Here is a 16,764-nt window from a genome sequence, read left to right on the forward strand (position 1 = left end):
GCCTCAACATCTTCGTACCTCAACACTTAAATTTGAACTGAAAAGGAGACAGCAACGAAATCCGATAGAAAAGAAACACCCAGATGAGACATGGAAAAGTATATGGGAGAAAATCACCAACCCGATTCTTACGTCGGACACAGCTGCTGTGTGGTATAACACGGTACGAGGGTTTGAACTTCAATAGTGGCAACTATTTATTCACAGCTCGTACAAAATAGATACGTGTTACAAAGTTTTACTGACCTTCATAGTATTCACTAGCATTGTGTATAACACGGTACCAGAGATGTGCTAGTCGTAGGATTGTCTTAGCAGTGCCAGTTGTGATGACAGTTCGAGCGGCGCGGTCTATTCCCCGACGTATTTGTATCAGTTCTGAAGGGAATGCCGTGAAATGTTTCCTTCAGTTCAGAAATCGAGTTGAACTTACGAGGGCTTAAGTCAGGGGAGTGCAGTAGTTGGTATAGCACTTAGCAGCCCCATCAGTCAAACAAATCAGTAACAGCTTGCACTGTACGTGCTTGAGCACTGTCCTGCAAAATGATGGTCAGGTCCTGCAGAAAGTGTCAACACTTCTATCTCTAAGATGGTCGTAGGTTGTGTTCCAAAAATGAGCAACGTAGAGACAGACGTGATGACACTTTCTGCAGGACCTGACCATTATTCTGCAGGACAAAGCTCAAGCACATTCAGTGCAAGCTATTTCTGATTTGTTTGAATGTGGGGTTGCTAAGTGCTATACCACCTACTGCACTCCCCTGAAGTAAGCCCTCGTGAGTTCGGCTCGATTTCTAAACTGAAGGAAACACTTCACGGCATTCACTTCGAACTGCTACAAATTCGTCGGGCAATAAACCGCGCCGCTCTGTCAACACAACTGGTTCTGCTAAGAGTATCCTACGACTTCCACATCGCTGGCAGCCTGCTATACACAATGCTGCTGACTACTTTGAATGTCAGTAAAACTTTGAAACACATATCTATTTTGTATGTGATGTGAATAAATAGTTGCCACTATTAACGTTCCAACGCTCATATATGAAAAGATCACCACAGGGGAGAAGATACATACAATTAAACTATGCCCTACACCATACTATAACCATTGTCACCTTCTAGAAACATTGACTCACACCTTCATTTGTAGAGAGAACATCATGTGGGAACTGGACGAGGAGAAAGCTGAAAAGCTGTCGATTATTAACAGGACGGCAGAGAATGCGATCACAGTGGATGATGGGTTACACCCGGACTGGCTCTTGCTCGCTGCCGCGAAGAAAAATAGTTGTACCTGGTTCCTTGGACAATGTGCGTACTGCATTGTCACTCAACGATACGCAGACCTCAAAGCGTAATTTTCTGTATTCAGGAACATCATAATTTGAAAAAACATCCTAAGTACAAACACTTGTTCCAAACCTTTAGTTTCCCCTTTGCCTCAACGCTCAGACTCACCCCACGTTGTATTACTTCATGTTCGGAAAAGCGACTCACACATAGTTTTGGAGCGCAAGCACGACGAAGCCACATGTACACACGCCAGCCGACAAACTAAATTATCAAAGGAAAAATGTTGTGTAATTTGTTGGAGAGATCTTTTCTTTGCTTCTATTTTCTTCATTTTGTAAGTAGGCTGTTTAGGTTTTCTTATTGGTAATGCCACGTAGCGCTCTGTATAAAAAAACACTGGCTGTGCTGTGTGCAGTCAGTGGCCGGTTGGCATTGTTGTAATACTCGCCATTGTAGTGTTGGGCAGCTGGATGCTAACAGCGCGTAGCGTTGCGCAGTTGGAGGTGAGCCGCCAGCAGTGGTTGGACGTGGGGAGAGAGATGGCGGAGTTTTGAAATTTGTAAGAATTGGTGTCATGAACTGCTATATATATTATGACTAGTGAGGTAAATACATTGTTTATTCTCTATTAAAATCTTTCATTTGCTAACTATGCCTGTCAGTAGTTAGTGCCTTCAGTAGTTTGAATCTTTTATTTAGCTGGCAGTAGTGGCGCTCTCTGTATTGCAGTAGCTTGAGTAACGAAGATTTTTGTAAGGTAAGTGATTTGTGAAACGTATAGGTTAATGTTAGTCAGGGCCATTCTTTCGTAGGGATTTTTGGAAGTCAGATTGCGTTGCGCCAAAAATATTGTGTTTCAGTTTAAGCACAGTCGTGTATAAATTTTTCAAAGGGGACGTTTCAGTTTTAAACCGACGGTTACGTATTGATGCGAAGTGAATTTCATTTCCAAATGGTGAAAAGTTACCACCACAGAAGAAGCAACTTTGTCGGCCGTTGTGGCCGAGCGGTTCTAGGCGCTAAACTCTGGAACCGCGCGACCGCTACGGATGCAGGTTCGAACCCTGCCTCGGGCATTGATGTGTGTGGTGTCCTTAGGTTAGTTAGGTTTAAGTAGTTCTAAGTTCTAGGCGACTGATGACCTCAGCAGATAAGTCCCATAGTGCTCAGAGCCATTGAACAATTTTTGAAGAAGCAACTTTCCTTCCTTTTCTTTACGTTTATTTCTTGTTCATTTGGATATTAAAAGAAGGAACCCACTACATGGCTGTGGCACCCTCCTTATATTCTGATGCACCCAAGCTGGGAGAAAGGACCTTTCAGAGTGATGCTGGTAGCTCAGAGAAGATACACAGAGAAACCCAAACTCGGGAAACCAGAGTGCCGATACGTACCTGACAAGAGAACGAAGAAACTACGTTTCGACAAGAGCAGCTTGAAGCAGTCACTGAATTGGAATTTCTCATGCAGCGAAGGCGAGCGTAGACGGCTGCGGCTACACTTTATGCGGTTACAAGACCCTACTGATCGACGGCTGTCCTCCGTAAGGACAAGCCGAAAGCTGTACGTCTCGTGCAACGATTACGATCTTACAATGAACGAATGGAATAAACAATGGATGTCATATACGTATTTAAGACTGTGCTGTTGGTCACTCTCGAACAACTTTCACATCAATGATATGAGTTGTAACATTTTTAACATGGTCAAGTTCTGTAATTTCGTTGGTGTGAATAAATTAAGTTAAAAATGCGGAAGTGGGTAGATCGCTGGATCAACGCACGGACGGTCCTCTGCTCAAACTATAATAACGACATTTTTCTATTCTTTTCCGTGTTACGCGTGTAAGTCATTTTTTCGACAAGATGTTTGGTATGTAAAAGGCCGTTTGGAGTTTACAGCAATGTTCTCATGGCAGTGTGCTTTCGCTTCGTTTCTTTGAAAGTAGAAAACATATGGAGAACATTTGTAGTTTCACAGAATATACACTACTGGCCATTAAAATTGCTACACCAAGAAGAAATGCAGATGATAAACGGGTATTCATTGGACAAATATATTACACTAGAACTGACATGTGATTACATTTTCACCGCCGGCCGCGGTGGTCTAACGGTTCTAGGCGCTCAGTCCGGAACCGCGCGACCGCTACGGTAGCAGGTTCGAATCCTGTCTCGGACATGGATGTGTGTGGTGTCCTTAGGTTAGTTAGATTTAAGTAGTTCTAAGTTCCAGGGGACTGATGACCACAGAAGTTAAGTCCCATAGTGCTCAGAGCCATTTGATGACATTTTCACGCAATTTGGGTGCATAGATCCTGAGAAATCAGTACTCAGACCAACCGCCTATGTCCGTAATAATGGCCTTGATACGCCTGGGCATTTAGTCAAACAGAGCTTGGATGGCTTTTACAGGTACGGTGCCCATGCAGCTTCAACACGATACCACAGTTCATCAAGAGTAGTGACTGGCGTATTGTGACGAGCCAGTTGCTCGGCCACCATTGACCAGACGTTTTCAATTGGTGAGAGATCTGAAGAATGTGCTGGCTAGGGCAGCAGTCGAACATTTTCTGTATCCAGAAAGGCCCGTACTGGACCTGCAACATGAGGTCATGAATTATCCTGCTGAAATGTCGTTGTCCTGCAAACGTCCCCATCTGTTCACTCACGGATAGAGACGTGGTTGCACGATCCGTTACAGCCATGCGGATAAGATGCCTGTCATCTCGCTTGCTAGTGATACGAGGTCGTTGGGATCCAGCACGGCGTTCCGTATTACCCTACTGAACCCACCGATTCCATATTCCTGTAACAGTCATTGGATCTAGACCAACGCGAGCAGCAATGTCGCGATACGATAAACTGCAATCGCGATAGGCTACATTCCGACCTTCATCAAAGTCGGAAACGTGATGGTCCGCAATTCTCCTCCTTACACGAGGCATTACAACAACGTTTCACCAGGCAACGCCGGTCAACTGCTGTTTGTGAATGAAGAAATCAGTTGCAAACTTTCCTCGTGTCAGCACGTTGTAGGTGTCGCCTCCGGCGCCAGCGTTGTGTGAATGCTTTGAAAAGCTAATCATTTGCATATCACAGCATCTTCTTCCTGTCGGTTAAATTTCCCGTCTGTAGCACGTCATCTTCGTGGTGTAGCAATTTTAATTATGGCCAGTAGTGTACGATCAGAAGAGAAAAATAAACAGTGTCACACGTGTTGAAGTAATATTAGTAATAATAAAAATAATAATAAATCTGATAGTATTAATAACAAATAAAATAAGTAGATAACGTCCAACTTCCGAAGCGAAAGCAGGCGGCTAAAAGAACGTTGCCACAAACTCCGAAAAGTCCTATTACATCTCAGGAAACACTCTGACCAAAGACAGCGTGCGAATAATAAGCGATTCATAATTGTCGCTTAGCGTTTGAGACATCAAAAGTCACTTACTACTGCCACCAAGAAAGTATGATAGTAGCTGAAAACTTTGTGGGACAAAAGTTGCTTGGGACAACGGGGGCCATAATATGACGTTGCTAGGTGGGGTCCCGTCAGAGATATGAAGGTCGACTTTGTTATTTTAAATGGGACGCTATAGTTAGGTACTTATTTGCTGATAGCGGCTATCGAGACGTATCCAATGGTTTGTAACAGTAAGGTCTTTGAAGGTCAACGAAGGTCTCAAAGGTGGCTTGAAGTCCATTTACAGAAGGTGTTCGAGGTGATGATCATTACTATCAGTGTAGTGCTGCAATCTTCTAATCATGAATTGAGTGGTATTCCTTATCACATCGGCACTTATAGAAGCAGATGCTCTGACAATAGCCTCTCACATATCTTCGGTGCAGTGGTCTGCAACTTTCCGCATCCAATATGGATTTTCAGTCGCCCAATAATGCATGTTATGCAAATTAACATTTCAATGGTTCATGAATGTAGTCTAGTCATCCCTCTGAATCTGAAGTTGAGCCCATCGGCAGAATTCAATGCATATAATCCGTTACCAGTTAATTCTTGTTGCAGACTGGTATGGCAAGGATGATATTTGTGGCGATGCAGAACACGAACAACACTACTCTGGCTCATGACAGATTCCCTTGCGATTTGACGCGAAGTAACACAAGGATCTCGAACCACAGTGGCAAGAATGCCAATTTCCGTTTCCTCGTTAGTAACGTTCCGTTGCCGGATATGTTTCCGATGCGTTAAAGATCCAGTTGTTCTCAATTTATCGTACACATATTTAAATGTACGACGTATGGGTTGAGTACGTTGAGGATATCTTTTAGCGTATAAGTCTCTAGCTTTCACTGAATTTCGTCGGAATTCTCTGTAAATGAGAAGCATATCGAGTTGTTCTTCGAAGGAATACATGATTCACATTGCTTGCTTCGACAATACTAGTCTTACCGTTCCTATTAGTGTTGTACTGCGAAACTGTGGAATGGTGTTGACATGTCAGTGGCACGTTAGATGGATTCGGCGAATATTTACTATTCGCACGACTTACGAGAGAGAATTGTCAGAGCATCTGCTTCGATAAGTGCCGAACTGAGAAGGAAAACCCCTCAATCAATGACAAGAAGATTGCAGCACTGCATGATATCAATGGTCATCACTTCGAACACCTTCTGTAAATGGACCTTCGGTGACCGCAAAGACATTACGGTTACACATCATTGGATTCGTTTCGGTGGCCGCTATCAGAAAATAAGTACCAAACTATAGCATCCCATATAAAAAAATCTGACCTTCTTACCTCTGACGCTACCCCATCTAGCAACAAAAAAGCAGCGTCATATTATGACCCCCGTTGTCCCATGGAACATTTGTCCCACAAACTTTTCAGCTACTATCATACCTTCGGAGTTATTCTAGGTGGCAATAGTTAGTGCAAAAATTTGACAATTTGTGGTAAGGACTATGGGACCAAACTGCTGAGGTCATTAAACTAACTTACGCTAACGACAACACACACACCCATGCCCGAGGGAGGACTCAAACCTCCGACTGGGGGAGCAACACGAACCGTGAGAAGACGCCTCAGACCGAACGGCTACCCCGCCTACCAATAGCTAGTCACTCACCCTGTATACAAAATCCAGAAAAACAAATTATAAACTCGCAATAGACCTGTTGTCCAATTATACAATCTGTCTGCTGTTCGTTTATGTCAGCATATTTATTAAAATAGCACAGATTGCTCTTGCCATTTTCTACAGCAACGCACTACTTCAAAATAGTGCAACAATTTTCCGATTGCAAATCACTCGTTCTTTAAAAAGGGCTTATTTGAAAACGAAAAATTTTAGCATTGTTTCTAACCGTAATTGATATTTCGCTTTTCTCACCTGGTTATTAGTAAAAATTAATAACACTAGCTATAACGGATACCGAAAATTAAGGGTTATTCAGAAATGAAGTACCGGTATCGGTTTTAATCGGTCGTTTTTTCCCGTCCGTAGGCAGCAGAGACGGGCGCTTGGCTAGGTAGCGGGCCGCACAGTAGCTGCCTGTGCCTGTGTGTGTGTGTGTGTGTGTGTGTGTGTGTGTGTGTGCGCGCGCGCGCGGCCGCCGGCACACACGGTATGTGGCTGGGGCGCGGCTGACGCTATCCAGCCAGCCCTGTTTACACGCGGTCCGCCGCAAAAACCGCCGTCTTCAAATGCCGCTGAAAATCCGTACTCGTCCATTAGCTGGGAAACTTACGCTCCGCGGAGCGACAACGTCCGCACGTGCGCAGCTTCACAGGCTTCGGACGTTCGGCGGGATATACCGCGGAGCGCATAAAAACGCCTGCCGGCCTCCAGTTACCGTCAGCTACAATACATCATTTCCCTCGTAATGGACGCCGAGACACCACCGAAGTTCACACTCCAGTACGGTGTTAAAAAGCACCTACACACACTGTATCAAACAAAGCGCTTCACCACTCCGAGCACCGAACAGCTAGTCTGTTTTTCATAAAAGTTGGCTTAATGCTCACTATTTGAAAATTATAGTTCAAATATAAACAAGTAATTCAAATTTTTAAATAATCTAACAAAATATTCACAACCCAACAATTTCAGAAAGTTACAACTTAGGCCTTTGGGGAAAAGAGCAGCAGCTCTAAGAATATCACGAGCTCAGATGGAAAGCCAGACCTAAGCAGAGAAGGGCAAGCTAAAAGGTGAAACGAGTATTTGAGGGTCTGTGCAAGGGAGATATTCTCCAGGGCACTACTGTAGAAATGAAAGAGGATAAAGACCAGATGTGAGACACAATACTGCAAGAAGATTCTGACAGAGCACTGGAAGAACTACGTCGAAAGAAGGCCCTGGGAATAGATGAGATTCCATCAGAACTACTGACAGTCTTGGAAGAGCCAGCCATGACGTCGTGCGAACGTCGAAATGGCAGATATTGAGACAACCGATCGCGGAATTGAAAAGCAGGTACAGTCCCTTAGTAGTGGAAAGCCTTCAGGACCCGATGAGACACCCATAACATTCTATAAAGATTATCCGAAAGAACTTGCTCCCCTTGTAGAACTACTTTATCGTAGATCGCTTGAGCAACAAAAGGTACCTAACGACTGGAAAAAGCGCAAGGTCATTCCCGTTTTTAAGAAAGGCCGTAAGACAGATCCACGCAATTATATACCTATATCGTTGACGTCAATCTCTTGTACAATTATAGATAAATTCTTATGCTCAAAAATTATGACTTTCTTGGAAAATGAACAGCTCCTCTATAAAAATCAACATGGATTCCGCAAACAGAGATCCTGCGACACTCAGCTCGCTCTGTTCCTCCATGAGATCCACAGCACAGTGGACAACGGCGTTCAGGTTGATGCCGAGTTCCTTGATTTCAGTCAGGCTGGTTCAAATGGCTCTGAGCACTATGGGACTTAACATCTGAGGTCATCAGCCCTCTAGAACTTATACTTAAACCTAACTAACCTAAGGACATGACACACATCCATGCCCGATGCAGGATTCGAACCTGCGACCCTAGCGGCCGCGTGCTTCCAGACTGTAGCGCCTACAACCGCTCGGCCACTATGGCCGGCTGATTTCAGTAAGGCATTTGACACGGCCTCACATTGCCGTTTAATGAAAAAAATATGAGCTTACGTAGTATCGGAGCAGACCTGCGATTGGATTCAAACCTTTCTTGCAGATAGAACTCAACAAGATGCTCCTGATGGAACTGAATCGACAGATGGAAAAGCAACATCCGGAGTACCACAGGAAGTGTGATAGGACCGTTGCTGTTTACATTATGTACAAACGATCTAGAAGAAAGCGTCGGATGCTCTTTAAGGCTATTCGCAGATGATGTAGTTGTTTATACCAAAGTAGCAACGCCAGAAGACAGTAATAATTTGCAGAACGACTTGCATAGAATTGATGAATGGTGCAGACTCTGGCAATTGACCCTGAACGTAAATAAATGTAAGATATTGCACATACATTGGAAAAGAAATCCACTACTGTACAGCTACACTCTCGATGACAAACAGCTGGAGACAGTGTCTGCCGTAAAATATCTAGGCGTAACTATCCAGAGCGACATTAAGTGAAATGACCAAATAAAACAGGTAGTGGGAAAATCAGACACCAGACTCAGATTCATCGGAAGGATCTTAAGTAAATGCTACTTATACAAGAAAGGAGTGGCATATAAGGCGCTTGTTCGCCCGATTATTTAGTATTGTTCATCTATCTGGGATCCCTGTCAGGTAGGACTGATAGAGGAGATAGAGAAGATCCAACGAAGAGCGGCGCGTTTCGTCACGGGATCGTTTAGCTGGTGAAAGAGCGTTGCGGAGATGCTAAACTCCACTGGCAGACGTTACAAGAGAGGAGTTGTGGATCACGGAGAGATTTACTACTGAAATTTCGGGACAGCACTTTTCAGTAGCAGTCAGACAACATTATTTCCCCCCTCATACATCTCACGTATTGACATGAGAAAATTTGAGAAATTACAGCCAATGCAGATTTTTACCGACAATCGTTCTTCCCACACACTGTTAGCGAGTGGAACAAGGTTGGAGGGATCAGATAGTGGTACCGAAAGTACCCTCCGCCACACACCATAAGATGAACTTGTTGAGTATGATGTAAACACCTTCCATTTGGTGTGCAAGTTCTATGAGACAGCTGAAAGACCGTCACACTTCAATAAGAATGTAGTAATTGCAACTCCTGCAGGCCGGGGTGGCCGAGCGGTTCTAGGTGCTACAGGCTGGAACCGCACGACCGCTACTGTCGCAGGTTCGAATCCTGCCTCGGGCATGGATGTGTGTGATGTCCTTAGGTTTAAGCAGTTCTAAGTTCTAGGGGACTGATGACCTCAGCAGTTAAGTCCCATAGTGCTCAGAGCCAAGCCAATTGCAACTCCAAAGAAAGCAATTTATAACAGGTGCGAATAAGCCGTGGTTCCTAACACTAACACGAATTCCTTATACAAGAACGTAATAATTGGTAGCAGCAGACCTTGGAGAAGATCGATTTGTATTCAGGAGAAATATAGGAACACGCGAGGCAATACTGACCTTGCGAGTTATCTTAGAAAATAGGTTTAGGAAAGGCAAACATATGTTTATAGTACTTGTAGACTTAGAGGAAGCTGTAACAATGTCGACTGGAATACTCTCTTTGAAATTCTTAAGTTAGCAGCGGTAACATACATGGAGCGAAAGGGTATTTACAACTTGTACAGAAACCATACAGCAGTTACAGGAGTCGACGGGCATGGACAATGAAACAGTAGTTAAGAAGGAATTGAGACAGTGCCGTAGCCTACCCCCGATGTTACTCAGTCTGTACATTAAGCAAGCAGTAAAATAAACCAAATACAAATTTGGAGTAGAAATTGAAGTTCAGACAGAAGAAATAGAAACTTTGAGGTTTGCCTATAAAATTGTAATTCTGTCAGACAGCGAAGGACTTGTAAGAGCAGTGGAACGGAATGGGTAGTGTCTTCAAAGGAGGACATAATATGATCATAAAAAGCAAAACAAGTTTAATGGAATGTAGTCGAAATAAACCAGGTGATAACGAGGAAATCAGATTAAGGAACGAGATACTTAAAGTAGTAGATAATTTTTGTTATTTGGGTAGCTAAATAAGTGGTGATGACCGAAGTAGAGAGGATACAAAATGTAGACTGGCAATGTCAAGAAAAGCGTTTCTGAAGGGGAGGAATTTAACATCGAATGCAGATTTAAGTGTCAGGAAGTTTGTATGGCGTGTAGCCATGTATGCAGGTGAAACATGGACTATAAATACACTCCTGGAAATGGAAAAAAGAACACATTGACACCGGTGTGTCAGACCCACCATACTTGCTCCGGACACTGCGAGAGGGCTGTACAAGCAATGATCACACGCACGGCACAGCGGACACACCAGGAACCGCGGTGTTGGCCGTCGAATGGCGCTAGCTGCGCAGCATTTGTGCACCGCCGCCGTCAGTGTCTGCCAGTTTGCCGTGGCATACGGAGCTCCATCACAGTCTTTAACACTGGTAGCATGCCACGACAGCGTGGACGTGAACCGTATGTGCAGTTGACGGACTTTGAGCGAGGGCGTATAGTGGGCATGCTGTAGGGCGGGTGGACGTACCGCCGAATTGCTCAACACGTGGGGCGTGAGGTCTCCACAGTACATCGATGGTGTCGCCAGTGGTCGGCGGAAGGTGCACGTGCCCGTCGACCTGGGACCGGACCGCAGCGACGCACGGATGCACGCCAAGACCGTAGGATCCTACGCAGTGCCGTAAGGGACCGCACCACCACTTCCCAGCAAATTAGGGACACTGTTGCTCCTGGGGTATCGGCGAGGACCATTCGCAACCGTCTCCATGAAGCTGGGCTACGGCCCCGCACACCGTTAGGCCGTCTTCCGCTCACGCCCCAACATCGTGCAGCCCGCCTCCAGTGGTGTCGCGACAGGCGTGAATGGAGGGACGAATGGAGACGTGTCGTCTTCAGCGATGAGAGTCGCTTCTGCCTTGGTGCCAATGATGGTCGTATGCGTGTTTGGCGCCGTGCAGGTGAGCGCCACAATCAGGACTGCATACGACCGAGGCACACAGGGCCAACACCCGGCATCATGGTGTGGGGAGCGATCTCCTACACTGGCCGTACACCTCTGGTGATCGTCGAAGGGACACTGAATAGTGCACGGTACATCCAAACCGTCATCGAACCCATCGTTCTACCATTCCTAGACCGGCAAGGGAACTTGCTGTTCCAACAGGACAATGCACGTCCGCATGTATCCCGTGCCACCCAACGTGCTCTACAAGGTGTAAGTCAACTACCCTGGCCAGCAAGATCTCCGGATCTGTCCCCCATTGAGCATGTTTGGGACTGGATGAAGCGTCGTCTCACGCGGTCTGCACGTCCAGCACGAACGCTGGTCCAACTGAGGCGCCAGGTGGAAATGGCATGGCAAGGCGTTCCACAGGACTACATCCAGCATCTCTACGATCGTCTCCATGGGAGAATAGCAGCCTGCATTGCTGCGAAAGGTGGATATACACTGTACTAGTGCCGACATTGTGCATGCTCTGTTGCCTGTGTCTATGTGCCTGTGGTTCTGTCAGTGTGATCATGTGATGTATCTGACCCCAGGAATGTGTCAATAAAGTTTCCCCTTCCTGGGACAATGAATTCACGGTGTTCTTATTTCAATTTCCAGGAGTGTAGCTTAGACAAAAAAAAAAAGCTTTCGAAATATGGTGTTACAGAAGAATTTTGAAGATTAGAGGGATAGATCACGTAACAAATGAGCAAGTGCTGAACAGAATTGGAGAGACAGTAAATTTGTGGCACAACCTGAATAGAAGAAGGGGTTGGTAGATAGGACAAATTCTGAGATATCAAGGGATCACCAAATCAGTACTGGAGGGAAGAGTGGTGGTCAAAAATTGTAGATGGAGACCAAGTGACGAATACAGTAAGCAGATTCAGAAGAATGTAGGTTGCAATATTTATTCGAAGTTGAAGAGGCTCGCACAGGATAGAGGAGCATGGAGAGCTGCAACAAACCAGTCTTCAAACTGAAGACCGCGACAACAACAACAACAAATAATTAGTTGGGACTAAAGTTATTGCAGTAGTTATTAGTGTTTTGTGGGATGTCCTTTTGATTTAATTATTGTCTGGACTCTGCGTTGCATTGAGTCCACGATATGTCAAAGACCTTCTGGTTTGATCTCCCTGAACCACTGAACCACGAAATTACGATGACGTCTAGTAGCTCCCTCTTGTTAGTGGGATTCATTGCGTCGTGAAACCATGATTTTAAGCCTTGACGATGAGTTCTCAATTGGGCTGAGGTCAGACTGTTGAGGGACCAAAGCAACACACTGATTTGGTGGTCATGGAACCTGTTCTTACTGATTTTCACTGTATGACATGGCGCATTGTCTTGCTGAAAGATGCACAGATGTTTGATAATGACAACAAACAGAAGAAATGAATTGAAATTTGTGCTGCAGCCGGGACTCGAACCCTGGTCTTCTTGCTTGCTAGGCAGAAATGCTAACCATTACACCACCGCAGTACAATGGTCAAGATTGCTGCACGAACTACCTAAGTTGAGTGCCGTCCCAAACACAAACTTCACTTCATATCTTCAGCTTATTTTCCCTTACATTGTCATGTTGACCATTGTACTACGGTGGTGTAATGGTTAGTATTTCTGCCAAGCAAGAAGATCCGGGTTCCCGTCCCGGCCGCAGCAAAAATTTTAATTCATTTCTTCTGCTTCGATCTTTTTCGTAGATAATGAAGAGACTTAAATCTCTCAGGTAAACATTTAATTATAAGATACACATATGATTGTTGCCTTCAAGCAAATCGCACGACGTCCTGTGGCTCCACGATAAGCATTATTCAACACGGTGGCGTTGGTGTCAGGGTTCCTCTGAGCCATAATCCGTAGGTGCAGTCATCCACTGATGTAGTAGCCCTTGAGCGGCCTGAGAGGGACATGCCGCCGACAGTTCCTGTCTCCCTGTGTCTCCTCCGCGTCCGAACAACATCGCTTTCGTTCACTCCGAGACGCCTGCATACTTCCCTTGTTAAGAGGGCTTCCTCTCACAAAGTAACAATGTGGAAGCGATCGAACCACGGTATTGACCGTCTAGGCATGGTCGAACTACAGACAACACGAGCCGTGTACCTCCTTCCTGGTCGAATGACTGGAACTGATCGGCTGTCGGATCCCGTCCGTCTAATGGGCGCCGATCATGCATGGTTGCTTACATATTTGGACGGGTTTAGTAACATTTCTGAACAGTCAAAGGGACTCTGTCTGTGATAGAATATGCACAGTCAACGTCTGTCTTCCCGGGTTCTCGGAACCGGGGCGATGGAAAACTTTTTTGTTGTGTGTAGAATAAGAGAGGGTGCGTGGCAGATGATGTCCAAAGTTGAAACGCAGGAGCTGAAACAGCAGTCAACGATAAGAAGAAGCTATCAACATCTAAAAATATTAAACAGCAGGAAACAGCATGTGAAAACGTCTGTTTGGAGTGCTGCCCTATGTCTTAGAGCCGTCGAGGAAGACACTGTTTTGATTGAATTGAGTTACTTTAAAAAGAACTGTCGGCATTGGAAGTAGTAATCTGTTATTATTTTCCTTCAATTTACTGCTTCAGTTTGGTTGCACAATTTAAGGCATATATGAAAACATAAAAATAAAGTAAAACGAAAAAAGATAAAAGAACTCTGTAGAACTGGAGACTTGTAATCGATGGGTTGCTGGTTCCAAATTCTATTTCATTTTATTTTTTAGTTCAACTGCGATATCTACGTTGTTTGAATACAAAATTCATCGACTTTATCCTAATTAATACATATTTAATCATCATTTTTATGAAAAATGCACGTCGTCTTGTTTCTAATTAAATATCGCAAACATGATTCCAGTTTTCATTGCAAGAATAAATTCTTTATTACGAAAGTTTGCGAAAGATTATTAACGAATTTATAATGTTTTTAAATGAAACAATATTTGTTAACAACTTTTTGTATAACAAGAATAATTAAGAATTCATACGTGCAGTGAAAACTGGAATGTTTTGTACGAAATACAATTAGAGAAAAGATGTGCATATTTCATCAAAATAATGATTATAAATGTGTCCATTAGCATTTATTTCATGAATTTTATGTTAAATGATCTAGTTACTTGAAATGAACGAAAAAATTAAAATGGAAGAATGTCGCTGTTGTGGACTGGGGGCATCCACATGGATGAAAATCTCGCTGCCGCTGAAAAGAAGTACCAAAACTGTCCAGGTAGGAAGGATGCGTGGATTGTAGAGCAGCACACATACGATGAAAGTAACACAGAATAGCGAATAGCAAAACATATTACTCAACTTTGGTAAACCTCGTTACAGCAATCGTAGAATGCAAGTTAGTCTATTTGTCCTGTGTTGACTATAGTTCCGTGAACAGAAACCACATAATGTTCTCTGATCTGAAGTCGGAAGAAAACTAATCTTCTGTCTTTATGTACTATTTGATGAACACTTCCAAAGTAGTAGTACTCAGTTAAATCTCTACGCAGGCGATCTCTGTCCGTACACGATAATTCTATTCGTTGTTCTGTTCCTACTGCCATTGCTTCCATGTCGCTCGACTACTTGAAGACACGACGAACGTCCAACAGGATCTCCCTAGAAAGAATCGGACTGACTGACAACTTGCAGCTGGCGACTTATGCTCGTCCACAGTTACATAGGCGCGCGTCTCTCTTCCAAGTGGTGCTGCGTGGTTCTCGCGGACAGCGTGATTGGTTGGCGCGCAGCCACGGTTCTTGCTGCGTCCACGGTACTCTTGGTACCAGCTGTTGCAAACTCTTCTTGTGTGGCCTCTCAGTACAGCACAGTAGCGAGACTCGAACCGGCAATCCTTCAATTACAATTATCTATTACTACGCGACTGAGAGGTGGTTCCTGTCGTGCAAACCGCCTTCATTTTAGGAAATTAAAGTCCCCGAAGGTCAACCGCAAACCTGAAAGTCGGTTTCCTCGAGAATTTTTTGAGAGTTGCGCGGACTGTTTTGGTTGATTCATACTCGACGTACCATGAATATATATAAAAAAAAAACAGCTTAGCACCCACTGCTTCGCTCGCATAGGCTGTATAGACTGCACAGATATTTTTTGTTTTTCTTTAATTGAAATTTTACATTATTCACTACCTGCAACACGTTATAAGCTTGTCACGCTAAATGAGGCCCTAGAAGCATTGGTTTCGCCGAATGTACTTCTGACCTAGAAGTGATTCTGTTAGCTGGAGTCGAATGTTCTTGTTAATTATGCCCCTTCCGTTCTTGTCGTGGTTTGTAACCAAACTGAAGCAGTAACTTGAAGGTAGATAACAGATTCCCAAACTGAAGGCAGGAAACTGTCAAAATTGTGTCACCTTCGATGGCACTAGCACATAGGCCATAATTTCCAGAAGACCCACTCGCAGTGAAAATGAAATTGGATGCTAGACATGTCAAATGTTTCTGTATATACCTTAAATTGTAAAACGAAAGTGAAGTAGCAGGTCAAGGTAAAAAAAAATGGTTCAAATGGCTCTGAGCACTATGGGACTTAACATGTGAGGCCATCAGTTCCCTAGAACTACTTAAACCTAATTAACCTAAGGACATCACACACATCAATGCCCGAGGCAGGATTCGAACCTGCGACCGTAGCAGCAGCACGGTTCCAGACTGAAGCGCCTAGAACAGCTCGGCCACAGCGGCCAGCAGTTAAGGTAAAACAAATAACAGATTGTCACTTCCAACGGCGACAGTTATTCCTGTGACGTAGCTCAAAACACACAAAAAAGTGACAAAAAAATCATAAGAAATATTCACTCGAAAACATTTCCAATTTATACAACAGTGCACTGCACGCTATGTGATGCCTATAAGGTAGCTATGTATCTAACGAAAACTGAAACAAACTTCGTCGCCAGAGGACTTCTGTGATATTAGAACAGTTTTCATTTTACTACCGACATAAGTGTTTCCCTAGTAATAAAAGGAGAGAAAAAGAATACGTGTTCCGTTTCCAATTAGCAAAATTGTCCTCCGCATAGCAGAGGCAACAGATAAAACGTTTTGAAACGAATCCTTATGTTTATTATACGTCTGCAACTTAAAATGTTCTTCTGCGATATGAAACATATGCTCTTCTAAGTTCGGCGTTTTGTTTATTAGCACCTAAAACTCGAACTGCCCCACGAGCCACGAACGACTGTTATTCCCTGCGGACGGGTAACATTTCCAATCGGGTTGTAAATCTTCAGTTATTGATATATGATGGTTCTGTTGACAACTGCCAATTTCTTCCCACTCCAGTTCCAAATTCTGATTTTATTTTCGCATAAGACCATGTGCGCTACAGTTTCTACAAGACGACATTTCTCGCAGTATGGAGATGGTCTCAGTATGA

General features: G+C 44.1%; 1 protein-coding gene and 1 non-coding gene across 2 annotated transcripts in view; one reads left to right on the plus strand and one right to left on the minus strand.

Annotated features, from left to right (window-relative positions):
• The window catches only part of LOC126291768 (homeobox protein H2.0-like), a 350,668-nt gene that overhangs the window by 41,194 nt on the left and 292,710 nt on the right, over positions 1-16,764 (plus strand). The gene's annotated exons all lie outside the window — the stretch shown is intronic.
• On the minus strand, positions 12,791-12,863 carry Trnaa-agc (transfer RNA alanine (anticodon AGC)). The gene has a single exon. It is a non-coding gene; the product is annotated as a tRNA-Ala (tRNA).

This window comes from Schistocerca gregaria, chromosome 9 (genome assembly GCF_023897955.1).
Source record: "Schistocerca gregaria isolate iqSchGreg1 chromosome 9, iqSchGreg1.2, whole genome shotgun sequence".
NCBI classification, from domain to species: domain Eukaryota; kingdom Metazoa; phylum Arthropoda; class Insecta; order Orthoptera; family Acrididae; genus Schistocerca; species Schistocerca gregaria.